The sequence below is a fragment of the Bombina bombina genome, chromosome 5 (assembly GCF_027579735.1).
Source record: "Bombina bombina isolate aBomBom1 chromosome 5, aBomBom1.pri, whole genome shotgun sequence".
NCBI classification, from domain to species: domain Eukaryota; kingdom Metazoa; phylum Chordata; class Amphibia; order Anura; family Bombinatoridae; genus Bombina; species Bombina bombina.
Window position 1 is genome coordinate 369,456,115 of NC_069503.1, and position 18,558 is coordinate 369,474,672.

An 18,558-nucleotide genomic window follows, 5' to 3' on the forward strand; every position below is an offset into this window, starting at 1 on the left:
TAGTAGTACTTGCTGATTACATTTAGTGTATACACTCAAAAGTAACAGTAGGGACATCTCAAAATGAAGGTTGATTTATCAGAGCAGAAATCCTGCCTCTATTTTTGCTTTAAAAATAAACTTGTGAATTGAGGTTCTTTTTGTAGCTGAAAATATGCTGTTTAGTTGTAAGAACTCTCATTTGTAAAAAAAAAAAGTTTATTTGCTTTTAGCAAACTGAGTTTTTACTCCACCATACTATTATTTACTGAACTGCATTACCAGCTAAGTCCAAGCTTACACTGGCAGTGCTAACCATTTTCTGGTGACCACAAGCCAATGTTGGAAGGTTGTTTTCATCTCTCATTGAAGATAAGGGAAGTTTAACCCCTAGAAGCTGTTAGGACATTCTATGCCGTCCTAAAAGCACTGGGCGTTTTCAAGTCGTTAAAGGGCGGCATGGAACATCCTAGCTTTTTCACCCTCCTGCTTCTAGGAAATGAATAATCGGAATGGGGAAGTGCTTAGCATAGTAGGCAGTCCCCCATAATCCGATCTGTTGAAGTCATGTGATTGTAGCGATGATCACATGACTTCCTGTTTCCAGCAAATGTTTACTTCTGGACTTTGTACCAATCGTGAAGATTTTCCCCCACCATGAAGGTGTTAAAAAACAAACAAAACAAAAACAATCATTTGTGGTCATTTTAGAGTAAGACTTTTGATCAACCGTATGCTGTCATTAATGGACTAAAGTTTTCTGCCCCCTCTACTCGGCGTAAAGGGCCAGAATGCCCTTTAAAACTAGTATTATTACATTTGAAACTTTTTTTAAAACATTCAATAAAATCATATGAATATTTAATAATTATGTTGACTCAAATAATAAATAAATAAAAGGCAGCTAAATATTACATTCTGAAATAGTATATATTAAAGTAAAACATCATTCATAATTATAAAAATAAGAAATGGTTTAAGACAATGAATAAAACATATATTAACTAAACCTATAAGTCATAGAAGTAAATTTAAACAGTTAAAGGGAAATGAAACCCAAACATTTTCTTTTGTGAAAAAGGTTTCCAATTGACTTCTATTATCAAATTTGCTTTGTTCCCATGATGTTCTGTGTTGAGGAGATACCTAGGTAGGTGTCTGGAGCACTACATGACAGGAAATAGTGCTGCCATATAGTGCTCTTGTAAATGGATCACATTATTGTAAAACCGCTGCCATATAGTGCTCCAGAAATGGTCCAGTTCCTAAGCTACATCCTTGCTTTTTAAAAAAAAAAAAATAATAAAAAAAATAGATACCAAGAGAATGAAGAATAATGATAATAGAATGAAATTAGAACGTTCTTTAAAATTGCATACTCTAGCTGAATCGAGGAAGAGATTTTTTGGGCTTCATATCTCTTTAAAAATATTTGCATGTCCATTTCAACAGAGTCGATCACAGGAGAAGGTGCTTAAAACAAGTCTTTTACACCATCTAGTTCAAATTGCTTAGCAACATACTGAGAAAATTATTTATTTCTAAAATCTTCCAAGAAGCTGAAAGTTAAAGGGACACTGAACCCAATTTTTTTTCTTTTGTGATTCAGATAGAGAATGCAATTTTAAGCAACTTTCTAATTTACTCCCATTATCAATTTTTCTTTGTTCTCTTGCTATCTTTATTTGAAAAAGAAGGCATCTAAGCTTTTTTTTGGTTCCGACCCCTGGACAGCACTTTTTATTGGTGGATGAATTTTTCCACCAATCAGCAAGAACAACCCAGGTTGTTCACCAAAAATGGGCCAACATCTAAACTTACATTCTTGCATTTCAAATAAAGATACCAAGAGACTGAAGAAAATTTGATAATAGGAGTAAATTAGAAAGTTGCTTAAAATGTCATGCTCTATCTGAATCACAAAAGAAAAAAATTGGGTTCAGTGTCCCTTTAAATGAAAATTAAGTTATGAGGAAGTATGTAAACCTAGTGAGAAACGGAAGCCATTAACACTTTACATCAGCTGAACTGTGTAACTCTATGGCTTGTTTTTACACCAACAATGTAAACCCAGCCAATGTGTATTTTGAAAATAAAGTACCAGTACTTTAACAGGCCATTCTAAGGGGGAAATACATGCTCTAATAAATAAAAAAAAAAACATTTAATTTTAGCATTAACAAACTGTGATGCAATCAGCGGCAGCAGTTGTACAACCCATCTGTGTGACTGCTGCTGATTGCGCTACTAGCACTTTTTTCCTGGTACCAGCTGTGCTCTGAGGCTCACTAACTGTGCTGCAACTATGTGTTTATGCCTTTTACAGGTGTTAAACACATAGACAGACTTTTAGTGTCACTAGAGCTAAAAATTACATGCCCCAATTTGTTATTTTTTAATAGAATGGCCCTTTACACTATCGTCAAGATTCCAATCAGTTTGAATTTGCACGCACAACATATAGCAACTTTTTTTTATTTCAAAGAAATTCCAGCCAATAACAATTTACATTAGAAAAAGTTGCACATGAAAAAACTAATAAAATTCTATAATAAGTAACAATTATCTCAGGATTTTCACAAACCCTCTTGAGTGGAATCTCACAAACTTTCACAGAAGTAAAAAATAATTAGCATTGATGACAATTCTGATGATCGCTGTACAATACGTTTGTTTTTTACCTAAAGGACAGTAAACACCTAATTACAATACATTTTGTACTCTTGATATTGAATGACATACAAGTCAAGTCTAAACATGTTTTAATAAATTAACATTGTGTTTGCTGCAATTGTTTTTCAATAGCCAAACCCCACCCACCACTAGCCTCATTTGGGGGAGCCAATGTATGCTTTAATCTGCAGCTGACAAGACTAGCCAATGTAATTTAGTTAGTACAGAGTACATTGTTATGCAGTTCTTATCTGTTAAGACAAACTAGAGAAAATATGCAGCAGGGTTCTGATAATTAGAAAAGACACCATATTTAAAGCTAAATGGCATGAAAAGGGGGCAAAATAAATATTGAAATTATATTGCAATGTTTGCTTGAAAATGCAAATATTCAGAAACTATAGCTGTCAGCCCTAATTTTAATTGATCATTTGTTTAAAATTAGATTCAAATATATTTAGAAGACGTTTCACAATGGCAGGGCCTTTATTCCTTTTATTTTTTCTTTCTTATCTGAATTGATCAAATCCATAAAAATACTGTCCATGCTGGAAAATACCAGCTGTGTGGCAACATTATGTCAATATAGTTCTTGAGAGGGCACTGTACCTTAAAATTATCTACCTTTATTTTCCCATTTGAAATGTTTGCTTTACCTGATGAAACCTAAACTAAACATTTCAATACTGCCTTTATGTAAACAAGAGATAGCAGCAGAAAGTAACCTCCCAGTGGGGTTAGAGAAAGCAAAAGAACATAGCCCATTTGAAAGGGTGTTACTGTGTGAATGCAATAAAAGCTTGACAACTGCTTGCCTGAGTACATTGTGACTATAAAGCTCAGGACTGTGAGTTGTAAACATGCACAGATGGTCCTTAACCAGCTAAGCACAACAAATACCATTACTGCTGTTTGAATTGCAAAGCTTGCTGCATTACATAGGGTTGTAGAGCAACTCAGATTTATTCTTCACAAACTACTCCCCAATCCCCATTCCAATGAAATCACAAAGAAAACAGATGCAATGTGTCTTAATACAATGACGCATGTTACACAGGATCACTGAGGGACCAGATTAACAGCTTGTTTGGGACAAATGATGTAAGGAAAAGGCAAGCTCTTGTGAGAGTTCACCCTATACTCTGCCTTAAATTTGTACATAATGTGCCTGAAGTATAGCACAAATGTTGTTTGTTCAAAACAATAATATATAACAGAATAACCATTATTAGGATGAGAATAATGGTGTGTATTTTAACCTTTCGCTACCGGGAATTTCAGAGAAAAACTGTCTTGCCCAAAGCACTGGAACTTTTAGCATTTTTGCTATAACAATGCCACAATTTGGCTGCCAAATACAATCATATAAAATAAAAATTTAAAATTATTTTTTTGCACATTTTGGGTTCTCAGTGAAATTATTTACGCACAACTACTGCAGTCATAAGCCAAATGGTTGTAAAAGCTTCTCTGGGTCCCCTTTGTTCAGAAACAGCAGACATGCATGGCTTTGAAATAGTTTTTTGGCAATTAGAAGGCCGCCAATTGTAGCTACGCACCAAACTTCTAAAATTCCCGGCAGTGAAGGGGGTTAATCAGTTGGCTTGAAAGGTTAATTTTTGCTGTAGTGTAGAGATTACCCTCCCACTGGTCACTTCCCACCCCCTGACCCCTACCTGATCCCTCCCAAACAGATCCCTTCCATCCTCCCTCCACTGGTCACCATCATCTTAGGTACTGGCAGTCTGCCAGTATGCAATTTAGGGCTTTTTTATTTTTATTTCTGTAGTGAAGGGGTTCCTCCTCACCCTCCCATCTACCTGATTCCCCCAAACAGCTCTCTAAACCTCCCACTGCCCACCACCATGTTTGTTACTGACAGCCAGTAACACATTACTTTTTTTAAATTAATTTTTCTTTTTGTAGTATAGGGGCCCCCTCAAAGATCACTTTCTTCTGTTTCATAGGGTCCACTCTCCTTTTCAGCCAAGCATGCTTCATAGTGTAGGGCCCCCATCCTCCCTCTCCACTGCCTTACATCTTCGCTGTAGTATAGGAAACCCTGCCCCTCCCTCCCCCACCTCCCTTTGCCCACCCACCATGGCACCAACGGAAGATTGTTACAGAGAGTGACACAGACAGTGTCACTTACTGTAACAATCTGTAATCTGCCGTCATATGATGAGAGTACGATCAGTTCTTACTTACCATATGAAGGAAGATGTCTTTTGTCTAAGCTGACAGCGGGGACCGGAGCATGCACCTCTGTGTTGGATGTAGGTACAACTTCAACACAGTACAGTGAGCAAAGTACTGTTTGACATAGTACCAATGTTCAAATGGCGCAAGAGGTTAAAAAGTATTTATGCGCATAGATATAAATGTAATCTTTTTCTTTTGCTATTATATGTTCTGTCTCAAATTAGAAAGTTTAATTTAGATTTGTATGTCCCTTTAATTACTGCTATAAAAAAGATCTACATAAAAGTTTAATACATTTATGACCAATTATTTAGAATTAATTAATATAAATAATTTTATTAGCAAAATTTGCATTTTTTTTGTCCATATCCAAAGCATTCTGACATATGTTTGTTGATTACTTCTTGTGAAAGGGCAACGCACTAAGATCTGTGCAAATCCAGATCTTAGTTTGTTGAACTTTCAATGGGAATAAGTCTGTTTGCCTCATGGTTTCTCAACATTCCACAAGTACCCCTAACGGGCCAGATTTTCATTATATCTTAGCAGGTGAAATAATCATATGATGGTTGAGAGCGATTACGTAGTTTTTTTTTTTGTTTTGTTTTTATTGAATAAAATATAGGCGTTATACATCAAGCAAAAAAGAATGAAAAATACATATAAATGAATTGACTTCATACATTGAATATAGTGAACATGGGTGCATTTGCCTGATTTTCAGCCAGGGTTCAACGGAGTAATCTTTTGAGTGCGAAGCCAAGTAGGGCTGGCACAGCTATACATTTTGTTAGTATACATCAGTATTAAAACCTGTGCAACAGAAATGCGTAGCGAAACAAAAATAATCATCCATTATCAACCATGAGCCACTGGTTAGAGTAATCCAAGAGGGGGGGGGGGGGATAGAAAGGACTAGCAATGGGGGAGGGAGGGGGAGGAAGAGGAAAAAAAAAAAAAAGGGGGGGAATCTCCTAGAAGGGGAAGAGAGGGGGTCAAGTATATGGGGGATCGATCTACATGATGCAGGGGTCGCTATTCCTTATCAGGGTTATCTTATCCGTCCCAACTCTAGGCTAATTACAAGATGCATCCCTCAATTTCTCAACTATTCTCCAAGGCCTATCTAACTGTTTCCCACACCTCCCACACCTGTGTGTGCAGGAGTGATTAGTTTTGTTGGTTGAATATCGGGCCCTCCATAAGTTCTAAGTTGGACATTATTTTACTTACATCGCTCCAAGTGGGGAGCGTCCTCTGTTTCCAGAGTCTGGCTATTGACAGTTTAGCTGCAGTGAATAGATATATGCGAAGAAGGTCCGTCGTGACTGATGAAGTTTTAATATTCACATGGAATAATATAGTTTGTGGGGAGGTCCCTAAAAGGGGGTCTAGCTGTGTGCATTTACACAAAATCTCATTCCAGAAAGGTTGCAATGCTGGACACTCCCACCATATATGAGCCGGCGATCCCACCAACCCGCATCCTCTCCAACACAAAGGAGAGTTCAGATTCCAGATCTTAAAAAGTCTGAGTGGTGTGAGGTGCCACTGTGTGCAAATTTTAGTGTATAGCTCTAACAGGGTGATGCAATGGAGGGCCTGTTTAGTAAGCGTGGCTGCTCTGGACCATTCTTCTTGTTCAGCACGAAAAAGGAGAGTTCTCTCCCAAGCTATGATGTGAGCTGATTTGTAAAAAGTAGGGCAGTTTATTAGGTCCCTGTAAGAGATTGAGAGCGCTCGAGGAGTCTTGATGGCGGAAGCCCACCTTTTCTCCCAAGAAGTAGATTCACGCAGTAGCTGATCTAAGAAGCCCCATGATTTCAATAAACTGCGAAGTCTCCAGAATTCAAACCGCAAGATCTGCGGCGGATTATAGTCGGATAGAAACTGTGAAGTTGTAATAAAGCGCCCATTTGGGAACAAGTCAGCTATACAGCATATGCCGTATTCTTGCCACAGATTTGGATGCAAGTCTCTAAGAGCCGCTAGTAGGCCTGTAAGGGAATGGATGGGAGAAGGATGAGGAGCAATTTGTGGAAGCGAGCGAGCTCTATCCCAAAAGCGCAGGGCATGCAAAATAATTGTGTTCTGAATCCTGTAGGAGGACCTAACATGTTTAGGCAGCCAAATAAGGTCAGATAGCTTAAGCAAGTTGGGTAGAGTTGCCTGTTCTAACAACTGCCACTTACTATGAACTGATGTTACATTCCAAGGAAGAATGTGAGCTAGCCTGGAGGCTTCATGATAGTAGGTTAAATTGGGGGAACGGCTGTTGCATTATTCTTGTGGCTACTCTAGGATGTTTATTCCTCCAGATATATCTATTGCATATTTGCTGAAATTTGCCTATGAGGGATTTGGGGATTGGAATGGGAAGTGAGCGGAACAGGTAAGTGAGTTTTGGAAGCAGAACCATCTTAAACGCTGCTATGCGCCCCATCCAGGATATGCATGGAACACTCCATTTGTCCGCACTCTCTTGAAAAAATTGTAATAAGAGGGTAAAAATTAGCCTCCAGAATAGTAGATATGTTACACGAAAGGTGTACTCCTAGGTGTTTAATCTTTTGCTGAGACCAATTGAACTTATATAAGCTCTTTAACTCTGCCAATTCTTTGTCTGACATATTAATGACATAGGCGTCAGTTTTACTGACATTGAGTTTGTAGAAGCTGACCTGTCCGAACTGATGTAGTAATCTAAAGAGAGCAGGAAGGGACTTAGAGGGGTTCCCTAGAAATATGGTTAAATCATCCGCGAATAGCGCTGTTTTTTGTATAGTCCCTGCAATCTCTACTCCCTGAATGTCCGGGTTGCTCCTGATTGCTTCAGCAAGCGGCTCCATAATGAGAGTGAATATCAATGGAGATAAGGGGCAGCCTTGTCGCGTCCCATTCGTAATGGGAAACATGGGAGAATGGAATCCCAGTCCCCTTACAGATGCTGATGGAGAGGAGTATAGCGCTCTGACACATGCATGGAAGTATGGGGGAAAGCCAAATTTATTTAGGACTTCGAATAGGTAGGCCCAGTTCACCCTATCGAAGGCCTTTTCAGTGTCTAGTGCTAGGGTTGTGCAGGGGAGGCCCTGTCGTTTGGCCTCAAAGTAAATATTAAGGATTCGCCGTGTATTGTCTGGTCCTTCTCTACTAGGTGTGAAGCCTACTTGGTCCCAGTCAATTAACGATGGAAGAACCTGGTTTAGTCTAGAGGCCATAATCTTAGCAAGTAGTTTCACATCCGTGTTTATTAAGGAGATGGGACGGAAATGTTCGCATATATTAGGGGGTTTACCCGGCTTTGGGATGGTTACAATAACAGCTTCCAAGAACTCCAGAGGAAAAGAGCCCGACTGTCTAGCCAGTGAACAAACCCTAGTAATCAGTGGAGAAAGTTGTAGGAGAAAAGTTTTATAAAAAAGGGCAGTGTACCCATCTGGGCCTGGGGCTTTATGAGATTTTAAGGTTTTAATTGCTGAGACCACCTAGTCAACGCTAAAAGGGGAGTCTTATAAAGCTTTCTGGTCATCAGACAAAGCTGGTAAGGAGAGCGAGTCTAGGAAATCTCGAATATGTTGCACCGAAGGCGCTGGGGACTCTGGGGAAGTTTTCAAGTTATACAGGGAGGAGTAATAGTCGTCAAAAGCCTTGCCTATATCTCTTGGTAAACGGACTGTGTCATGTGTCGTTTTTAAGTATGGGATGCGCGCTTCTGCTGTTCGCTGTCTAAGCTTGTTAGCTAATAATCGATCTGCTTTATTCCCTTTGGCATAAAAGGTTTGCTTAAAGTGGCGAATTTGTTCTTGATGTCTCTTAGTTTCTAGGGTCTCTAGTTTCGCTTTAATATCGTCAATCTGAGACAATATGTGAGGGTCTAGTGAGGTCATGTGGGAAGAGGTTAGAACCCTAAGAGTTATGTGCAGTTGGGCCAAGGTCTCACCTACTTGTTTTCGGTGTTCTGCTTTGAATTTAATAAATGATCCCCTAACAAACGCTTTGAGGGCACCCCACAGACAGAAATCGCTAACTGCTCCATTATCATTTATTTCTAAAAATTTGGTGATCTCCTGCTGTATGAGAACAACTCTCTCAGCGATTACGTAGTTTTGACCATGCGCAGGTCGAGGTAGCAAATCTTGACAAGGTAACTCTTTTTGATAGGACACCGGTTAGCAACCATAGTTACTTTTACCTGTGCTCTAGTTAAGATATCAGGAAAATGTGGCCTAATAAAAGTACTTGAGGACTACACTAGTTTTTACCTGATCTCCTTATGGTCAAATAGAAGTGAGATACAAATGAGCTTGGGCATAAATCTAATTAATGACTAGCATGCTGGGTTACCAAACTTCCGTATACATTTGTGTAATATGTCAGTGCATACAGAGAGAGAAGCGCTCTCCCAGAAACGAACAACAGCTCAGTGGCTTGTTCTATGGCAAGTTACCACCTAGGAGCAGCCTCTTTTAGTCCAGTTGTGCTTTTCGCAGAGGAAAACTTTCCTGAAGTATATCAGATTGATCCCGCAGAGTAAGGCGAGTCCAGCCCTGAAATACCAGGCAATTGCCTCTGTGTAATATGCCAGCAATTAAGCAATGTATTGCAAAATATCCACATAAAATAGTTTTATAAGCCTGTTAATACCATTATTTGCAGGATACAGACACTAGAAAACCTCTTGACTATGTTGCTTGGCCTCTTTTGCTGTGACCTGTTGAGTTTTAAATCAGTTTGTGCGCAAAGCTAAAGAAGATGTTTTTAGACATGTGTATTTGGCTATTTCATTAGCACATGAATGTGCAAATCCAGCTCTTAGTGTGTTGTACTCTCACAAGAAAAACTGTTTGTATAGTAACTGCTGTACCGAAAACTAATAATGAATGTTCATTGCTTTACTATGCTTAAGTATATATTTAGGGGGGATAGAAAACATTAATAATTCCTCAAACAAATATAATTGAGCAGTTCATATTAAAACAGTAGAAATTAAACTTATATTTAGAGCAGGCTATCTATGTCCTTGGACAGTTGGTAGACGTTTTACTTGTTCAGCTATGCTCTGACCGCTCGTCCTTGAACGATACATAGAACACTAAATTTAAATGAGTTTATAAAACATATATTTTCTATTTTACAATATAACCAGTTATGAAAATGAATCATTATAATGACTAATATATATTTGTTTAGTGCAATGTGCAGGAAAGCAGAATAAAAGTTAAAATAAAAATGTTCCTAATATGTTAGATGCAAGAAATAGTGCAATAATAAAATACTCTAGCTATGGGCCAGATTACGAGTGGAGCACTAGCAATGCTAGAAGTAAACTTTTTGTGTGCATCAGGTTGCGCTCGTATTACGAGTTGAAAGTAAAAAGTTATTGCTCTTGCTCTAACCCGACGTGTGCAAAAAGCCAATCTTAGAATATTGCGTGCAATAACCTATACCCCATAGTAATAAATGGAGCAATAAAGTAGGGAAAGGATCTAACACCCAACTCGCGGGCAAACCCAATCGCATATTCTCACGTGCGCTAATCCGACATGAAAATAAGAATATTTCACATTCCATTGTTCTGCACATAGCAGAATACATTCTGTTTATTCATAAATACATATTTCTAAATATAAGATGGTATTTTGGTACCATATATATCTATACCTATATATACACAGATTATAAATAGGTATAAATTTACACAGATATATATATATATATATATATATATATATATATATATCTATATATATATATAGGAATATCAATTTAGAAATAGTTAAAACATATTCTGCTATGTGCAGAACATTGGAATATGAAATATTTACAGAAAATACACAGTATAAAACTTTATTGTTATTGTTATTGACCACAACACTTTTCAGTTTTCTTACCGTTTGGGACCAGGGCTATTTTTACATTTCTGCGATGTTTGTGTTTAACTGTAATTTTCCTCTTAATCATTTATAGTGATGTCGCGAACCTAAAATTTTGCGTTCGCGAACGGCGAACACGAACTTCCGCAAAAGTTTGCGAACCGGCGAACCGGGGGAACCGCCATAGACTTCAATAGGCAGGCGAATTTTAAAACCCACAGGGACTCTTTCTGGCCACAAAAGTGATGGAAAAGTTGTTTCAAGGGGACTAACACCTGGACTGTGGTATGCCGGAGGGGGATCCATGGCAAACTCCCATGGAAAATTACATAGTTGATTCAGAGTCTGGTTTTAATCCATAAAGGGCATAAATCACCTAACATTCCTAAATTGTTTGGAATAACGTGCTTTGAAACATCAGGTATGATGTTGTATCGTTAAGGTAGTGTAAGGGTTTTTTTTTTTAAATGGACACTACAGTTTTAGCAGATATGACTTGCACTGGTGTGACACTGTGCCCTGGCAGGACCTGGAACGCACACGTGTGAGGGAAACTGACTGCTATTATTTCACAGTAAAAAAAGGTTTGTTTGTTTTTAAATGTATGTACACTACTGTTTTAGTAGATATGACTTGCACTGGTGTGACACTGTGCCCTGGCAGGACCTGGAGCGCACACATGTGAGGGAAACTGACTGCTATTATTTCACAATAAAAAAGGTTTTGTTTTTTTTAAATGTATGTACACTACTGTTTTAGCAGATATGACTTGCACTGGTGTGACACTGTGCCCTGGCAGGACCTGGAACGCACACGTGTGAGGGAAACTGACTGCTATTTTTTTTTACAGTAAAAAAAGGTTGTTTTTTTTAAATATATGTACACTACTGTTTTAGTAGATATGGCTTGCCACTGGTGTGACACTGTGCCCTGGCAGGACCTGGAGCGCACACGTGTGAGGGAAACTGACTGCTATTATTTCACAATAAAAAAGGTGGGTTTTTTTTTAAATGTACACTACTGTTTTAGCAGATATGACTTGCACTGGTGTGACACTGTGCCCTGGCAGGACCTCAAACGCACACGTGTGAAGGAAAATGACTGCTATTATTTCACAATAAAAAAGGTGTTTTTTTTTTAAATGTATGTACACTACTGTTTTAGCAGATATGACTTGCACTGGTGTGACACTGTGCCCTGGCAGGACCTGGAATGCACACGTGTGAAGGAAACTGATTGCTATTATTTCACAGTAAAAAAAGGTTGTTGTTTTTTTTTAAATGTACACTACTGTTTTAGCAGATATGACTTGCACTGGTGTCACACTGTGCCCTGGCAGGACCTGAAACGCACACGTGTGAAGGAAACTGACTGCTATTATTTCAAATTAAAAAAAGTTTTTTTTTTTTTTTTAAATGTACACTACTGTTTTAGCAGATATGACTTGCACTGGTGTCACACTGTGCCCTGGCAGGACCTCAAACGCACACGTGTGAAGGAAAATGACTGCTATTATTTCAAATTAAAAAAAGTTTTTTTTTTTCATTTTAAATGTACACTACTTTTTTTTTTAGCAGATATGACTTGCACTGGTGTCACACTGTGCCCTGGCAGGACCTCAAACGCACACGTGTAAAGGAAAATGACTGCTATTATTTCAAATTAAAAAAAGTTTGGGTTTTTTTCGTTTTTTTTTTAAATGTACACTACTGTTACACCAGATATGAGTGGTGGCACTGGGCAAGTGGGCACAGTATACGCTGTGAGCCTGAGCTGGCAAGCAGGCTGCAATTAGATTACACAGGGAAAAAAAAAAAAAGTAGACTGATGTTCTAGCCCTAAAAAGGGCTTTTTGGGGTGCTGTCCTTACAGCAGAGATCAGATGAGCAGCTGTCAATCAAAGTAACGTGGGTGCATGAGCGTTAGACAGCGTGTGTTTATAATGCAAAAATATATGACAGAATTTTTTATACATATACTGTTTTAGCCTGATGAAACAGTTGGTAACTGAGAAACGCGTTGCTGGATACTTTGTGTTTGTTTTAATAAACACTTTTTTTATTGACGCTACCTTGTGTATCGCATGAGTCCCAGGATAAATTGTTGGAACACACTGAAACCTGTCCGGGTCCTGGATACATATATCATGGGATACAACTAAACAGTAGAACTCCTTATTCCTGAAACAGAAGGAATACCATACTCCTGAGAGATCACAAGCAAGTTCCTCAACATAAGGAAAAATATCCATTGGAAGTTTCCATTCAACAAGCGGCACGCACAAGAACAGAGTATCCATACTATTCGGTTGAAAACTGTCACAGACGACACTTCACCATCGTTCCAGAATTACCTGAGTTAACCTTTGGGATCATTCATTACCTCATTTGATTGAGGGTAAATCCGGTAAGAAGACATCTCTTATAGTGTATGCTGTATACATACACATACATAAACATATATACATACACATACTGTGATGCTCGTGCGATATTCCACTATCAAACCAAACTTGGCCAGTAGTCTTCTTATCCTGGCGTCAAGTGGAATTATAGGAAATATCCCAGAGCAGAGAGAGATAGTTTGTAAAATGAGGTAAGCAGTACTCACACCAGGCAGGGCAGTACTCAGCAGCAACAGGAAGGTAATCCAGCAGTATGGCAGTTCAGGGGTAAACCAATAGAAGGACCGGGAACAGACAGGAGTCAGCAACAAAAGGATATCCAGCAGTATAACAGTTCAGGGGTAAACCAATAGAATGATCAGACAGGCAGAGTTCATCAACAGTTAAGCAATCCAGCAATGCAGAGGTTAAGGCACGCAGAGTAGTCATACAGACAGAGTTAATCAACAGTAAAGCAGTCCAGCAATTCAGGGGTTAAGGCAAGCAGAGTAGTAAAACAGGCAGAGTTCATCAACAGTAAAGCAATCCAGCAATTTAGGGGTTAAGACAAGCAGAGTAGTTAAAACAGGCAGAGTTCATCAACGGTAAAGCAATCCAGCAATTCAGGGGTTAAAGCAAGCAGCATAGTCAAACAGGCAGAGTTCATCAACAGTTAAGCATTCCAGCAATTCAGGGGTTAAGGCAAGCAAAGTAGTCAAAACAGGCAGAGTTCAGCAACAGTGAATCAATACAGCAATTCAGCATACAGATATACAGCACCCAGGAGCACAAGAAGTAACGCCTATACTTGGGCACAGGTGAGAGAGACTGAGGACTTTACATATGGAAGACAGGCCGGGCGGTAATGATGACATCACCATGCTGCAGTTACACTGCCGTATACCTAGCAACAGGAGGAGTGCCTGTGTCCATGGCAATGGCCACAGCAGAGCAGAGGAGCAGCATGACACATACAGAAACGCATTTATTACACATATATACATACACCTACATAAACACATATATACACACAAACACATATATTACACATATATACATACACATACATAAATACATACATTACACATATATACATACATAAACACATTTATTACACATTTATACATACACCTACATACACCTACATAAACACATATATTACACATATATACATACACACACAAACACATATATTACACATATATACATACATAAAGACATATATTACACATATATGCATACACATATATAAACACTTATAAACACATATTACACATAACTACATACACATACATAAACACAAACATATATTACACGTATATGCATACACATATATAAACACATATATTACACATAACTACATACACATACATAAACACATATATAACACATACTGTATATGCATACACATATATAAACGCATATATACATACACATATAGAAACACATGTATTTGTGCATGCTTTATTATTTCATTAGAAGGCCTTCAGCATTGACAAATATTAGTGGCCCCCCTACTTCTGACTGTGAAACCATGTGTGCCCCCCTCTCCTATATTTTGCTAACAAGCAGTTCTATATCTTTTTCTAGAAGGTCATTTAACAGAAGTGAAACTCATTACAATTGTAAATGTGTTACTTCCATATTTTTGTCATTTTTTTTCACAGTTACCATGTTGCATACATTGATCACTTTAAGTAAATACCACAGCTGTACGGTAAAACAAGAACCATTTGCATAAATGTGTAAATTATTGCCATATCCTAATTGGAAAATTATTGGCAGAAACAGAGAGCAGAGAAGTGACCTCTGTACAAGGAGAATAACAAATCTGTTTTAAATGCTGGAACTTACAAAATGAAATCTTACTCAGCTGTGAATGTTACTCCCTTACCTTAAAGGGACAGTAAAGTCAAAAATAATCTTTAATGATTCAGATAAAGTATACAGTTTTAAACAACTTTTAGATTGATTTCTATTACCAGATTTGCTTTATTCTCTTAGTATCCATTGTTGAAGGATAAAGATATGTTGGCTAACAGTAGCTTAGGTGTGTGCATATATGTCTTTAGCATTCTATGGCAGAAGTTTGCCACTATGAATAAAATTGCTATAAAAATTGTTGCACTGCTGCCAGATGGCTAAGACACATTCACACTCCTGAGCTTACCTAGGATTACTCTTTAACAAAAGATAGAAAAAGAACTAAGCAAAATTGATACTAGAAGTAAATTGGAAAGTTGCTTCATTTTCCATGCTCTACCCAATACATCTCAGTACCATTTTGACTTTACTTTCCCTTTAAAGAGACATAAAACTGTCTGTTTCATTGTTGCAATAAACAAAGCACTAAACAGTTGGTTATACATGATACAAACCATTGCAGTATCTATTCACCATTTTATTTATTTGTATAGGGTCCTTTACTTCCTGTCTAAGCCCAACAAGGGGGGCTAGGGTCTCTACAGGAATGCGAAGGAGCAGCTTTTATTTTGAAGTGGTTGCTAGGAGAAACCTACACTATCTCCAGTCAGTTTATTGCCCATGCTCAGTAGAGAACTTTTGCTGCAAAAATAATGTGGCAATAGAAATTACGTTTTATAATGGTTGCTCCCCAATCTCATTAAAGGCAGTGGCTATACTGAGAATTTTTGCAAGAAATCAAGTAAGTTGTTTGTTGTCTTTAACGCAATCTGTCTTTTTTATGTTCATTTTGATTTAACGCTTTCATATCCCTTTAAGCACACATGCCTGTGCTCAGGTTTAGCCCAGTTACAATAAGGAAAAAAAATCAGAAAGTTGTTGTTCTTAGCTGATGCAAAAATAAATAGATATTGTACTGTGAAAGAGCCACCTGCTGTCTGCAGCTGTTTTTGACCACTGGTATCATATTGCTTGGCCAAGCTTTAGCTAATATAAGAAGTTACAGAAGTGTGGCAGTCTGAGAGCACATGAATGTACACAAATAGCCAAATACTCTCAAACAATAAGGTCCCAGGCAAAAACGTATTTTGTATCAGTTATCTGAGAATGAAGATAAACTGAGTAACAGATTGAAAATGATTAAGCACTGCATTACAAATCTAAATGTATTATAAGCATTAAACCTGACATTTTTTTCAGAGTTTGCGATTTTAAGAGATTTTTCAATGTACTTCCATTATCCAATGTCATTCTCTTGATATCCTTTGCAATGCACTACTGGGAGCTAGCTGGTGATTGGTGCCTACAAACATATACTTCTTGTAATTTGCTCACCAGATGAGCTCAGCTAGGTCCTACTTGTGCACTGCTGCTCTGCAGCTGATTTTAAGTATGTGTTTAACTTTTTTGTGCAGGGGTTTAACACAGTAATATCCAAGCAATAGTAAAATTATAAAATGTTCTAACACATTACTGAATTTCACTTTTACATCCCTTTAAGAAAACTCTTTATCTTAACTGCCAGTTAGGAACATATGCAAATAGGATCATGCATTGACATAAGCAATAATCGTGTAGCACGTTGTAAGGTCAGTTAACTGCAGCATGTTACATCTACAAGATTCACTCAAGCTTCTATGGAAATTCTGTAAAAAAAAAAAAAGCAGCTTCCTTAGATAAATTACATTAAAAACATTTTATTTCAAGTTAGTTTATGTAAAGGGTAAAACATTGTACCATTAAAATATTTTGGCTCTGCAAATAAATGTGTGCACTGGCTTTGCAAATAAAAAAAAAGTGTGCCCTGGCTTTGCAAATAAAAAGAGTGTGCACTGGCTCTGCAAATAAATAAAATGTGCGCACTGGCTCTGCACATAAAAACCTGTTCCCCTTGTTTCCACGCGAGCCTTCAGGCTCGCCGGAAACAGGAGTTAAGAAGCAGCGGTCTTAAGACCGCTGCTCCTTAACTCGTCCGCCTGCTCTGAGATATGATCTGGTTGATTGACACCCCCTGATTAGCCGCGAATCTGCAGGGGGCGGCATTGCACAAGCAGTTCACCAGAACTGCTTGTGCAATGCTAAATGCCGACAGCGTATGCTGTCGGCATTCAGCGATGTTGGGCAGACATGTATTATGTCCGTCCGACAGATGGTAAATCGGCCTCTGTGTGTTCACTGACTCTGCAAATAAAAAAAGTGAGTTAGAGATCCAACACTCAAAAGGGCAGTGTACTGTAAAATGTTCTATGCATTCACGTGTTCCCAATGACAGGGGCGAAACTACAGAGGGTGCAGAGGTCGCAATTGTTGTGTTAAAAAAAACAAAAAAAACTGCCACTGCCTGCACTGATATCATGGGAGTGTGACATGATGCTTCACTAGTGCCTCTGACTACAGGGGTTAGTGTTTCTGTATGTGACTGTGTGTGTGTGTATGTTTGTGGAGCCAGCACTTCTTAGATTCTTGCACCTGGGCCCTGTGGTTTCTAGTTACGCCTCTGCCCAATTATCTATTTTACCTGCTGGAATGTATTAAATTGTTTACTCTATAACCTTATTTTGTCATTGAAGAAAGAAAAAGGCATTTTTTTTCCTGTTGAAAACTATACGAAAAATGTCAATACTGCAGCAATGGCTACAGAAAAGCTACGTAAACTAAAGACATCCGAAGAAAGTAAAGGGTGTTACTTGCCTGAGTAAAAACTTTCCCTTTAAATGTATATTAAACCCTGTAACACTGCTATTTTATGAGTTCATTTATAACTGTCTGCAGCTGAGGAGAGAAGTAGAATAGGCTTTTTCACCAAGTATTGAAACTTGTTTCTTCAATGCTTTAACAATTAATATCATTTTAAAATGATATCTGCATTACTTGCAGGCTAACCTATGCTTTGAAAGTATCATTAGAGTTAACATTTATTTAATGTTAATTTTCCAATACGTCCCAGTTTACTCAAACCTGCTCTGTTTTATTCCCCTCTCTATTAATTCTTTCTGTTTCTAACTCTCTTCCAAGTGTTCCTCCCGCTCTCAGATGGCTATGTGTAACCAGTGTTTTTACGAAAAAAGGTTGGATTGGAAGAAACATGCAACATATGATGTATATTTATTGGATATATGGAAAGACCATGAGTCAGAGTATATGTCATCCTCATACACTAATAGGATGCAGATTGTGTGCATAGAGGAATCAGTCATTCCCCTAGTAAAAATGCACTCATCAGCTGCCTCATAGCTTCATGTTTGACAAAAAGGAAGAGGGGATTTTTTTAGAATAACCCAAATCAGACTCACTGATCTACAAAGGAACATGATATCATTATGCCCCTTTTAAAGAGACACTAACCACCTTGTAAGGCATTTTCATTGTCTTTATATAGAATAATATATCACAAAATGTCTAAAGATTTTTAAAAAAGATCAACATCTTGTTTGCTGCAATTCTTTCAATAGCCAAACTGCATCCATCACTTTTTTTCAGAAACCAATCTAGGCTTTCTTTTGCATAGAACAAGGCTAACCA